The 13,169-nt window shown below is 47.7% G+C and overlaps 1 protein-coding gene and 1 long non-coding RNA gene across 8 annotated transcripts in view; one reads left to right on the forward strand and one right to left on the reverse strand.

The window, feature by feature from the left end:
* The window catches only part of FTCDNL1 (formiminotransferase cyclodeaminase N-terminal like), a 277,966-nt gene that overhangs the window by 155,395 nt on the left and 109,402 nt on the right, over positions 1–13,169 (reverse strand). The gene's annotated exons all lie outside the window — the stretch shown is intronic.
* The window catches only part of LOC146857941 (uncharacterized), a 145,419-nt gene that overhangs the window by 49,309 nt on the left and 82,941 nt on the right, over positions 1–13,169 (forward strand). The window lies entirely within an intron of this gene.

Consider the following 13,169-nt stretch of genomic DNA (forward strand, 5'->3'; position numbering starts at 1 on the left):
ATGTGAAGAAATCTGTTTCTGCTTTTCTCCAAGACTACAGAATGGGATCCATTTACAATAACAATCTGCGCTTTCATATGCAAGAGATGTATAGGAGAGATGGTGTACACTTTACTGATGAAGGAAACAGAGTCTTCCTCAACAACTTTAGACTCTGTATAGGTACTTACTTATAAGTACCAAAAACTCTGAATGAACACAACGGTTCTTTTTAGAGCCACTCAAGAACAAAACACTTAACCTTAATCTTTGTCTCCCAACAATTTCATTTTTTTTTTCCCTTGGATCCGCGAACCCACCGCGAGAGAATCCGTGCATCCAACGCGGTAGGATGCGCGCACCGTGCGCGCATTTCGCCTTTTTTTTTTTTTAAAGGGGGGCCCAGGGGGTCCTTCTGTGACCCCCTAAGCACCTCTAGAGGGTCAGAGTATTTCCACTTTGCCCCCTTTATATGTTTTACACACTTATTCCCCTTGCTTCTTCAGCCTCGCTTCTACCGAGGCAGAAAATGGCCGCCAACAGTTCCTGGTTTCGAATGTAGACAGACACTCGACAGCCAATTAGCATTCAGCGCGCGATCGGGAGGGTGCGCGCTCGGTTCGGGGAGGGTGCGATTACTGTGCGGGTAGGGTCCGCAGATCCTCCCCGGCCATAGATATTTATGTACTTTTAACTCTAATTTTCTCAGGAACTACTGAACGGATTCACACCATTTATGCAAAAGACACAAGTCTGAACTGAGGACTACCTCTTTGCCAAATTTGGTGTCATTCCGTTCAGCGGTTCGGGCTGTAGGTGCGACAACAGATCCTATGGGAAATTGCATGGGGAAAACGCGTTTTGGGACCCCCCTTTTTTCTCGGCCCCCGCTTGATGAATCACCACGAAACTTTCAGGGTCGGAGCGGAGCTGGCCAAAAGTTTGGAAAATTTCGCGAGGATTCATCAACCGGCGCCAGACTTATTGGGAATAGAATGTTGCCGATTTCCTATGGAAAATAGGTCCTAACTATAACTATCTACTGGCAACCGTAGATAGATAGATAGATAGATAGATAGATAGATAGATAGATAGATAGATAGATAGATAGATAGATAGATAGATAGAATTTTGTACCTTATTTCATTTTAAATAATAACTTTTAATGTATTTGGAATTTTTAAAAATGAACTGACGCCGTCTATTTGCCATTATATATCACCAATACTAGTATGGCACTTCAGTGGTAACGCTCATTTGCACAATGCGCAGGCCATCGTGTTCTGTGAGCAGGATTGCATACGTCACCTTGGTAGTTGAAATAATGCACTGTCACTTTAACTTTGTTGAAACTTTATTTAAAATGGTGCACTGTCATTTTAATTTTCTTGAAACCTTCTGGATGATATAAATAGCAAAAGTATGGCAGCAACTTTAGGTTTGACAAAGACCGCTTGCGTGGTTGAAACGCGTTACCTGGTTGTGTGTGGCCAAAAAGAAAATATATATAACACTGTGATGCTCAGTCGTGTGGAGGACCGCCAGTGCAAACAAACAATTTGAACAATGTTTTTCTTCTCACTCAAGAAAAGATAACACTCTGGGAATGCTTTAACTTGATTTATTTCATAACAAAGCCGGCATGAAAGATTGTCAACGAGTTTTGGCTACTACACAAGCCTTGATCAAATATTTATTACATTTCTATATAAATATGACAGAAATGAACTTGTGAAATAAAAAATGGCACAATGTATTCAGTTTAAACTGATATTAATATAGACATTTAACTGGATTGCCTCTCATGAGTAAAACCTGTGGAACCCATTTAGAAGCTTCTAAAGGATAGATTTCACTGGAATGGCAATAATTTGTGTAAGCAGAATTGCCTATGTATTCAACATTTTCACAAACAGCAATCACCAAAATGCTAATTTTTGCTTTAAACATTAAATTCCAGTTGCTTTCCTTAAATTCTACAAAAACATGATTTTTATATATAGACAAGTAAGTCTGTTGAAGCGTGAGAGCTTTCTGCTACATATTATGTCCAAATAAACTTTACTTAGACTTCTATGCTGAGGATTCATTTATTTACACTGGATTTTTACATCACGCATACTAGGAGGTATACAACCAAATTAATAGGCCCTTTGAGAACCAAATCCTTTTAATTTAGAACGCTAGACAGTGCAAAAACTTGAGGCTAGGAGTGGTCCTTACTAACTTTTTCCTGAATGCATAAGTTCAGGTTGTTGAGTAAAACCAGCATTGGCAAAACTAATAGGCCTCGCCTTGGCAAGCTGGTGCTGTTAGAACCGGCGGTCTCTAGTTGGCAGAGGTATAAACTTCTGACAAATAGGGACCCACCTTCTCTAGTCAGGGCAAGGGGATTACACACTCAGATAACCCCTGCTCACCCCCTTGGTAGCTTGGCAGAGCAGACAGGCTCATCTCAGAGGCAGTGTGTTAAGCATTTATGACCACATACAGTAATAAAGTGAATACACTACAAATGGACACAACACAGGAGTTATTATAAAAATAGTATTTTTATATAAGGCTTAGCACAAGACCAAATAACGACAAAAATATACCACAATCTTAATAAATACTCTTTGGAAGGAAAAATAATAGTTCAGGTAAAGTTTCTTCTTAGGAAATAGTTCTTTAGCAACAAAAGTAAGTATTCTTCTGAAAACACAGTTCTTGGCAACAATGTGACCCCCACAGGAGTCACACGACGTCCAGTTTACGATATTCCCAAGGTTCGGCGTCGACCGCGAGGAGCGCTACGTCGAGCCTGGAGTTGCAACAGACCCCACAAACACAGTACCTTTGGAATGAAGAAAACGATGATCCACGGCGTCGAGGGGTCGGCGTCGAGGGGTCGGCGTCGATCGTGCCTCGGATTCGGGGCGATCCGCAGCGGCGGCGAGAGGTGTCGGGCCGGAGCAGCGCTCACGGCGTCGAGAAGGGCGTCGCGTCGATGCGATCAGCAGCGGCGTCGAGACAGGGTCGCTTGGAGCTGGAGCCGAACTCACTACTCACTGGCATCGATACCGGCGTCGAGACGGGGTCACTTGGAGCTGAAGCCGAACTCCCTACTCACTGGCGTCGCTACTGGCGTCGATCGGGCCCGGTGGCCGGCGTCGAAGGCTCGTAACACTAGAGCCATACTCACGATGTCGAGCTGGATTCGGCGGCGTCCGGCGACGTAGAGACGGCAGATTTCCCCTGTGTACTGGAAACAACACGTTCCAGCAACTAGCAATCCAGCAGGGGGTGATGTCCTTTGGCCCTGTGACTTCAACAGGAGGCTGGCACTCTTCCAGCCCTTGGAGATTTTCTTGCAAGCTTGAGAGTACACACCAAGTTCCTCTCTCCTTGTCCCTTGGCAAAAATAAAGAAGCAGCTTCAGGTTCCCCCCAGCAAACAGCACACTGGCAGAAGGGGGAGGCAAGTCCTTGGATCAGCAGGCTTCTTGTCCTTGGTAGAGGTTTCCTTGTCAGAAATGATCTAAGTTCTTTGGTTCAGGGGTCCTTCTTTTATACCCCTTTTCTGCTTTGTTCCCTTTGTCCAAGCAGGGAAATTCCCCCCATCGTAGGTTTGTTGTGGGTGTTGCCAGGCCGAGGCACCTGGCCTATTCACTGAGCAGGGCAGGGTCATCAGCCGCCCAGCAGGAGGTGGAGCCAGTATTGTCACTGGCAGGGGCAGGGCTATCAGTCGCCTGGCAGGAGGTGGAGCCAGCATTGTGTCAGGCAGGGCAGGCTATCAGGGACTACTCTTCCCCCACTCTAAGTGTAGATGCCTCATTCACCCCACACGGACTCATTCAGACCTCTGAAACCACCCAGCCCCTGACACACACACCAAACCAGCAGAGACCGGTGGATAGTTGGACAAGAAAATAGCCACTTTCTAAAAGGGCTATTTTCAAACACAGAATTTAAAAACCATCCATCCTAAAGGGTGTGTTATTAAATTCTGAGTTCAGGGATACTAAACTCGACCTGCTACCATGCTCCCTGAGTCAGATAGATTATAATGGAGTTAATAATCAGTCTGCCCATTCTGGCCTATGGGAGGCAGGTAGCCCTTCAATAGTGAAAAACGAAAATGGCTGTAATTCACTATTAGGTCATGCCACACACATCAGGGCATGACCTACCTTTAACCAACAATGCACCCAGCCCTAGGGCCTACTATAGAGGTGTCTGAAATGTGGCAAAGTGAAGGTTTTAGAGACTGGCAAGTAGGTTTCCTTGCCAAGTCGACATGGCAGTCAGGGACTGCACGCAGGCTCTGCGATGGCAGGCCTGGGACACATTTTATAAGCTGCTTCTGTGAGTGGCACAACCAGTGCTGCGAGCCCACCAGCAGCAGTTAACTTACATGCCCTTGGCACACGCGGTGCACTAGACTAGGGTCTGAACAGTAAGTCAACCAAGTCAATCATGGTAACACCAATCAATGTATCAATTTAACATAGGGAGCACTTGCACTGTGGCACTGATCAGCAGTGGCACAGGGCCCAAAGCAATATTCCAGCAAAAACATCGTAAACAGAGGAGGCCAACAGAAAAAAATGGAGGAGAGACTCATGCCAATGATGCCAGGTCTAACACGTGTCCCCTCCAGCTGAAATGTGGGGAGAACTACCCTTCACCCAGGGAGTCCTCATCACTAAGGCGGAAAAATCTGGACAGACCATCAGCATTGGCGTGATCTGTACCAGGGCGGTGTTCCACCGTAAAGTCCATCCCCTGTAGGGAAATGGACCACCTCAACAGCTTTGGGTTTTCACCCCTCATCTGTATTAACCATCTGAGGGGCCTGTGGTCTGTCTGAACCCGGAAGTGAGTCCCAAACAGGTAGGGTCTTAGCTTCTTCAGCGCCCAGACCACAGCAAATGCCTCACGCTCTATTGCACTCCACCTCTGTTCCCTGGGAAGTAACCTCCGGCTGAAGAAGGCTACAGGTAAGTCTCGGCCCTCCTCATTTATCTGTGCTAGAACAGCCCCCACACCATGCTCTGAAGCATCCGTCTGAACAATCAACTCTTTGGAAAAGTTGGGCACCTGGAGGACCGGTGCTGTACACATTGCAGTTTTCAGGGTGTCAAAGGCTTTCTGACAGGCGTCAGTCCAGATCACAAGTCTTGGCTGCTTCCTGGAAGTCAGCGAGGTCAAGGGGTGCACAATGTTGACAAACCTCCTGTAGTAACCCGTGAGACCCAAGAAGGCTCTCACCTGAGTCTGGGTTTTGGGCGGTTCCCAAGCCAGGATGGTATCTATCTTGGGTTGCAGGGGGGCCACCTTGCCGCTCCCTACTTGGTGCCCCAAGTACACCACTGAACCCTACCCAATCTGGCACTTACTGGCCTTGATTGTGAGGCCTGCTCTGCGCAGGGCCAACAACACTTGCTGGAGGTGGCGCAAGTGTTCCTCCCAGCTGGCGCTGAACACTGCTATGTCGTCCAGGTAGGCGGCGCTGAAATCCTCCAGTCCAGCCAATACCTGGTTGACCAATCTCTGGAATGAGGCAGGGGCATTCTTCATCCCAAAGGGCATAACCCGGAACTGGTAGTGCCCATCTGGTGTGGAGAATGCAGACCTCTCTTTTGCCCCATCGGTCAAGGCGATCTGCCAGTACCCAGACGTTAGATCAAATGTACTAAGGTACCGGGCAGCCCCCAACCGATCTATGAGCTCATCAGCTCTGGGGATGGGGTGCGCATCAGTCTTGGTGACCGAATTGAGTCCTCGGTAATCCACACAGAACCGAAGTTGTGGTGAAGCGCCAGGCGCTGCAGCCTTTGGGACCAAGACCACTGGGCTGGCCCAAGGACTGCTAGAGGACTCAACCACCCCTAGGGCAAACATCTTGGAGACCTCCTCCTTGATGTATGCTCTGACCTTGTCAGTCACCCTGTAGGCCTTGTGCCTCACAGGAGTGCTGTCCTCGGTGTCCACATCGTGGACACACCACTGAGTGACACCAGGGATTAAGGAGAACAGATCAGGGAATTGTCCCAGCAGATGGCGACAATCTTGCTGCTGCTCAGGGGTCAGTGTGTCAGAGAGGACAACACCATCCACTGACCCATCTTGTTCTTTTGCACACAGGAGGTCAGGAAGAGGCTCACTCTCCTCCTCCATTCCAGCATATGTGGCTAGGAGCATGCCCACTTCGGACCTTTCTAAGTGGGGCTTTAACCGGTTGACATGCAGGACCCTCAAGGGGTTCCTGGGAGACTTCAAGTCCACCAAGTAGGTGACATCGCTCTTTTTCTCCACAACCTCAAATGGTCCAGTCCACCTGTCCTTGAGCGCACAAGGTTCTACAGGGGCCATGACCCAAACTTTCTGACCAGGTTGAAGCTCAACCAGAGTGGCATTCTGGTCGTACCACCGCTTCATCTCTTCCTGGCTGGCCTCCAGATTTGCCTGAGCAAGATCTCTGAAGCGCCGAGTCAGGTTCCTAAAGGCCAGCATGGAACTGTATACATCCTGGGGAGGTTTCCTGGGAGATTGCTCCCAGCCTTCTTTGACCAGACTCAAAGGCCCTCTTACTGGGTGTCCATACAAAAGCCCAAAGGGACTGAACCCAAGAGACTTTTGTGGCACCTCACGGTAAGCAAACAGCAGGCATGGTAAAAGGACGTCCCATTTACGCCTCATTGGTTCTTCAAGACCCATAATCATGCCTTTTAGGGTCCGGTTGAATCTCTCAACCAGCCCATTACCTTGAGGGTGGTAAGGAGTGGTAAACTTGTAGGTTACCCCACACTCCTTCCACAGAGACTTCATATAATTAGAAATGAAGTTGGTGCCCCGGTCTGACACCACCTCTCTGGGGAACCCCATGCGGGAGAAAACACCCATCAGTGCCCGTCCCACCACGCGGGGCGTCACTGTGCGGAGAGGGATGGCTTCCGGGTGGCATGGTCCACCAAGACCAGGAAAAACCTGTTGCCCATGGCTGTCTTGGGGTCCAGTGGCCCCACAATGTCAATCCCCACTCGCTCAAAGGGGGTACTGACTACGGGAAAAGTTTGGAGGTGAGCCTTCTGCTTCCGCCCACTTTTCCCACTTGCCTGGCAAGTTTGGCAGGTTCTACAATGGATGTCTGAATCCCTTCTCATCTGGGCCAATAAAAATGGGTGACAAGCCTGTCATAGGTCTTGTCCTGCCCCAGATGTCCAGCTAATGGAATGTCATGAGCCAACCCCAGTAGGAAGGCTCTGAAGCGCTGGGGTACCACCAGCACACGGGCTGACCCAGGCTCAGCAGCCTTAGGCTCGCTATACAGGAGGTCGTTCTCCCAGTAAATCCAATGTGATCCTGACTGATCACCTGTCGTTTGGGCTGAGGCCTGCTGCCTCATACCCACAAGAGAAGGGCACACTTTCTGTTCAGCACAAAATTCCTCCCTGGAGGGACCACCATCCTGCTGCCAATGGGTCAGCTCGGGCAGGTCTCCCAGTTCAGCCACTTGTTCCCCTGTAGGTTCCAGGGCATCCCCCTCAGGGTCTGCTCCCTCCTGGACCGTGGGAACGATGGGGGATGGTTTCCCGCGCCCCCTGCCTCTTCTCTTCATGGTTGGGTCCTGGGCCATACTTTCAGGCTCCAGGACCCCATCAACACCCTTACTAGCTGACATGGACCGGGTGGTCGCACACACCCACTCCGCCAGACCCAACATTTCCAGATGCGCTTTTCGCTCCACCTTAGCCCAAGGGGAGTCCTCCAAATCATTGCCCAGGAGACAATCAACAGGCATGGCGGGCCTCACAGCAACCTGAAGAGTACCTGAGACCCCCCCCCCACTCAAAAGGAACTTGAGCTACCTCACACTTACTCTGTGAGTTGTCAGCAGCTACAACGGGGTAGAATGCATGAGGGACCACCTGCTCTCTGGACACCAAGTGACACTTGACAGCTGTCACACTTGCTCCGGTGTCTCTGAGAGCTTCCACCCTATGGCCATTAATGGTCACCCACTGCCTATATTTCTTAGTGTTATTAGGCAGAGGGGTTGGAGGGACCATTTCCACGTCTCCTAAAGAGACCAGGGACATTTCTGCGGGACCTCACCCACCGGGGGCACCCATCTCGCTCCCTCCCAGGGCTACATTCGCCACCTGACGGGTGGGTGCACGCAGTGGTGCATTCAAATCCTTCATGGGACACTGGGGATCATAATAACGGTGTCCCACCTGCTTACAAACGTAGCAGGTCATTGGGCCCCTGGGAACAGGTTTACCTGTCGGGACCTCTGTCTTCTTTACAGGGGGAGGCTGGGAACCCTTCCCTTGGTTCCCTTGGGGATTACTTTGGGGCCCTTTCTGAAACTCCCTCTGTTTACCCATTGTTCCCCCCACTCTTCTGCTGGGGACCCTTCCCACCTTTGGCTGAGTCTCCCACTGGACCCTTTTGGACCCTGGTACTGACCCAGCGGTCCGCCTCCTCAGCAAGTTTCCTAGGGTTAGATATCTTGCTATCAATAAGGTGCTGGCGTAGCTCTGGAAAACAGTTATTAGACAAGTGCTCCCATGCAAACAAATCATAAAGAGTATCATAACTATCCACCTTGCTACCCTTTACCCAACCATCCATGGCTCTGCAAAAAAAGGACACATATTCAACCCACGTAGTACCAGGCAACTTCTTACATTCTCTAAAGGCTTGTCGGTACTTTTCTGGAGTTAAGCCATATCTTAACATTAAAGCATCTTTCATATGAGTATAAGACATCCTTTCCTCAGCAGGCATGTCCAACAAGGTATCTCTCACTTCATTGACAAAGCGACCCCACAACCCCGCTCCCCAATCTTTCTCAGGGACCCGGTGGGCCAACAATGCTAACTCATATGCTTTGAACCATTGACCAATATCCTCATTTCTACTGTAATCTTTTATCACATCTTTGGGAAAATAAAACCTACTTTCTGCAGGCACAGATGGAGTGCTGAAACCAGAGGGATTCAACTCTAAACTCTTAGTTTTAAGCTCCATCTCCCTCAACATCTTCTCACGTTCAAACGCTAATTTCTCTCTTTCAAAATCTATTCTTTTGCTCCCCATTTCAGCTTCTCTCTTGCTTCTTGCATTCTCTAACTCCAACTGCCCTCCTAATTTAAGTTTTGCCATCTCTAACTTGTACTCCCTCTCCTTCTCCCTGTCTTCCAACTCTTCAGGAGAAAGGCTCTTAGAGGAAACACTGCTGCCGGGAGATGCCACGTGCCCATTCATGGCCTCTTCCTCTTCCGGTACCACCCCCGGATCAGAGGGATTTCAGGCCTCTAACCAGGCCTTCAGCGCTTTAAGGAAGTCCTCTCTCACTCTGAGACCTGTGGTAGGAACTGTAAACTGCTTGCAAAATTGCTCTAGCTCCTTTTTCTTGTACTTATTTATCAATTTTTTATCAAATTCCTCCACAACAATAACAGCAGGGGTAGCAGCTCCGGCATCCTCCATGGTCAAAACTTGCAATGTTTAAAAAATAAGCTCCAGGAAAGCGGAGAACAAAAATAGAAGATCCTACCAAAACAGATTGTGGCTGCGCTATGGTCTGCTTTCACTATGTAGCGTACACTAATCACTGCACATGAGTCATAAATGCAAAGTTCAATCCTCACCGCTGACCACCAATGTTAGAACCGGCGGTCTCTAGTTGGCAGAGGTATACACTTCTGACAAATAGGGACCCACCTTCTCTAGTCAGGGCAAGGGGATTACACACTCAGATAACCCCTGCTCACCCCCTTGGTAGCTTGGCAGAGCAGACAGGCTTATCTCAGAGGCAGTGTGTTAAGCATTTATGACCACATACAGTAATAAAGTGAATACACTACAAATGGACACAACACAGGAGTTATTATAAAAATAGTATTTTTATATAAGGCTTAGCACAGGACCAAATAACGACAAAAATATACCACAATCTTAATAAATACTCTTTGGAAGGAAAAATAATAGTTCAGGTAAAGTTTCTTCTTAGGAAATAGTTCTTTAGCAACAAAAGTAAGTATTCTTCTGAAAACACAGTTCTTGGAAACAATGTGACCCCCACAGGAGTCACACGACGTCTAGTTTACGATATTCCCAAGGTTCGGCGTCGACCGCGAGGAGCGCTACGTCGAGCCTGGAGTTGCAACAGACCCCACAAACACAGTACCTTTGGAATGAAGAAAACCATGATCCACGGCGTCGAGGGGTCGGCGTCGATCGTGCCTCGGATTCGGGGCGATCCGCAGCGGCGTCGAGAGGTGTCGGGCCGGAGCAGCGCTCACGGCGTCGAGAAGGGCGTCGCGTCGATGCGATCAGCAGCGGCGTCAAGACGGGGTCGCTTGGAGCCGAACTCACTACTCACTGGCGTCGATACCGGCGTCGAGACGGGGTCACTTGGAGCTGGAGCCGAACTCACTACTCACTGGCGTCGCTACTGGCGTCGATCGGGCCCGGTGGCCGGCGTCGAAGGCTCGTAACACTGGAGCCGTACTCACGATGTCGAGCTGGATTCGGCGGCGTCGAGACACCAAACAAGCAGAGACCGGTGGATAGTTGGACAAGAAAATAGCCACTTTCTAAAAGGGCTATTTTCAAACACAGAATTTAAAAACCATCCATCCTAAAGGGTGTGTTATTAAATTCTGAGTTCAGGGATACTAAACTCGACCTGCTACCATGCTCCCTGAGTCAGATAGATTATAATGGAGTTAATAATCAGTCTGCCCATTCTGGCCTATGGGAGGCAGGTAGCCCTTCAATAGTGAAAAACGAAAATGGCTGTAATTCACTATTAGGTCATGCCACACACATCAGGGCATGACCTACCTTTTACCAACAATGCACCCAGCCCTAGGGCCTACCATAGAGGTGTCTGAAATGTGGCGAAGTGAAGGTTTTAGAGACTGGCAAGTAGGTTTCCTTGCCAAGTCGACATGGCAGTCAGGGACTGCACGCAGGCTCTGCGATGGCAGGCCTGGGACCCATTTTATAAGCTGCTTCTGTGGGTGGCACAACCAGTGCTGCGAGCCCACCAGCAGCAGTTAACTTACATGCCCTTGGCACACGCAGTGCACTAGACTAGGGTCTGAACAGTAAGTCAACCAAGCCAATCATGGTAACACCAATCAATGTATCAATTTAACATAGGGAGCACTTGCACTGTGGCACTGATCAGCAGTGGCACAGGGCCCAAAGCAATATTCCAGCAAAAACATCGTAAACAGAGGAGGCCAACAGAAAAAAATGGAGGAGAGACTCATGCCAATGATGCCAGGTCTAACAGGTGCTATAACTATTTTTACTGTATATTTAGAACAAGCATAAACCATAATAATAAGAAAACAACAAAAACCATACTGCTGCCTAAAAGTGGAGAGCATATGCTTGTAATAAAAAAAATTAAAAAATCAATTAAACCTAATTTAACCATCATATATTATTCTAGTAGAACAGTACAGGTGTTTCCTAGCAGTGAAGTGTACTTAAAACATCCATTTTTAGTTGTAATGAACATCATAGGAAAAATTATAAAAAATTAGTCAAAGATGCGGTACTATTAGATACTACTGGCTTTGAGTGTCCGTAACCTGATGAGACTCGAAAAATACAAAGAATGGAAATAAGTAAATGTTAACAACATAATGCATTAGCAATGAAGTGTACTTCTTTTTAGGGGGATAAACACATGATCACTCAAAATACTGTCACTCACTACAAGAGGGCCTGTAGCTGAAGTGTGCGGACTGCCCACTGCACCATGTTGTATGCTGTGGACAGGGGAAGCAACTGTGAATGACAGTGGAACAGACCAATGAATGAAGAAGGCATTTCCAAAGCCCATTAATAGCCCAGCTATCTATGTATGTATGTAAGCATTTTTTATGAGTTCTTTTATTAAATGAGGTTCGAGAAGAAGCTATAGCTATCTCTAATCAAGAATTAAAATATCTATAAATGTTATCAAATGACGTTTAGGAAGGCCAACCAAGAGGGCATTCTCACGATCACCATAAGTGAAACAGCCTGCACCACAGAGCGAAATCTTTTACATGAAAAAATTGGCTTCATACTTCTCAAAGTTGATAACTTCATGTAGAGCAGACGTATCTTACTTCACTACATGAACACAAAACGAGAGCCTTTTTTTTCCAAGAGATAAGGATGCTTATCAAGTCAACAAAAGGAGTTTAAATGACAATTTTGGCTAGAAGAAATACCCGAAACTGGGACTTATAGTTGATTTTCCTAAAAGCAAGTAGCAAATAGTTGGCTGTAGATGTTTTAAACTTTCATCAAGGCCATAACTGATGAGAGGCAGCTGGTTAAGAGTGGGTGTGTCAGACTTTGATGATACCAAGCGATATCGCAGTCAGCAAAACAATCACCCAACGTAGACGCTGGTGTGTACTCTGCAAAATATGAGCACAAAGACGGGCCGGCCAATATTAACACCTCTGGATACTTTGGGTGCTCCCAGGGAGGAAGGGCATCCAGTCAAGGATCTTGCAACCAAAAACAGGTGTGCAGCAAGATTTCAAAACAGTACCCATATGTCAAAAAAGTAAATAATGCTGTGCGATCTAGTAGTACCAGCAAAGAGGTAGACTCAACCACAGCCCCGAGAAAGCCACTGATCCTGTGTGAACTACATGCCTTTGTTCTGTTTTTGGCACGAAAAGATGCGCAGAATGCGACCCAAAATAACTGACAGCAGATGAGATTGAGAAAAGCATTCAATCCATCACTTTTTGTTCTTCATTGATAATCGTAAGTGGGGAAGATACGCCAAGAGGTGGGGCATGTAGCTTATCGCTCATCACAGATGCAGCCCAACTAGTAGAGAATATGTCTGGTCTTGCTCGTTTCCATACAGAGGAGCTGTGGCCCCGCAGTTCAGGCTAGGCTGACCCCGGGGTGTTTTGACCAAGACTGATCTCCATATGATTTGTCCCTGTGCTGAAAGTCACACAAGAGGCACAAGGGCATGGGAGCTGAGACAACTGAGATCAATCTAGCGTGATCCATCATCAAAATAAGAACTTCAAGATTTACACTCGCACAAAACTGTCCTACAGCATAAATATGAGTGTGGGCCATGGAACTCAGTAAGCAAACAGGAATCCAAACATATGATAGATATTTATAAAAGCATCTTATCCCCAATTTTCAGAGAAG

This window comes from Triturus cristatus, chromosome 3_2 (assembly GCF_964204655.1).
Source record: "Triturus cristatus chromosome 3_2, aTriCri1.1, whole genome shotgun sequence".
NCBI lineage: Eukaryota > Metazoa > Chordata > Amphibia > Caudata > Salamandridae > Triturus > Triturus cristatus.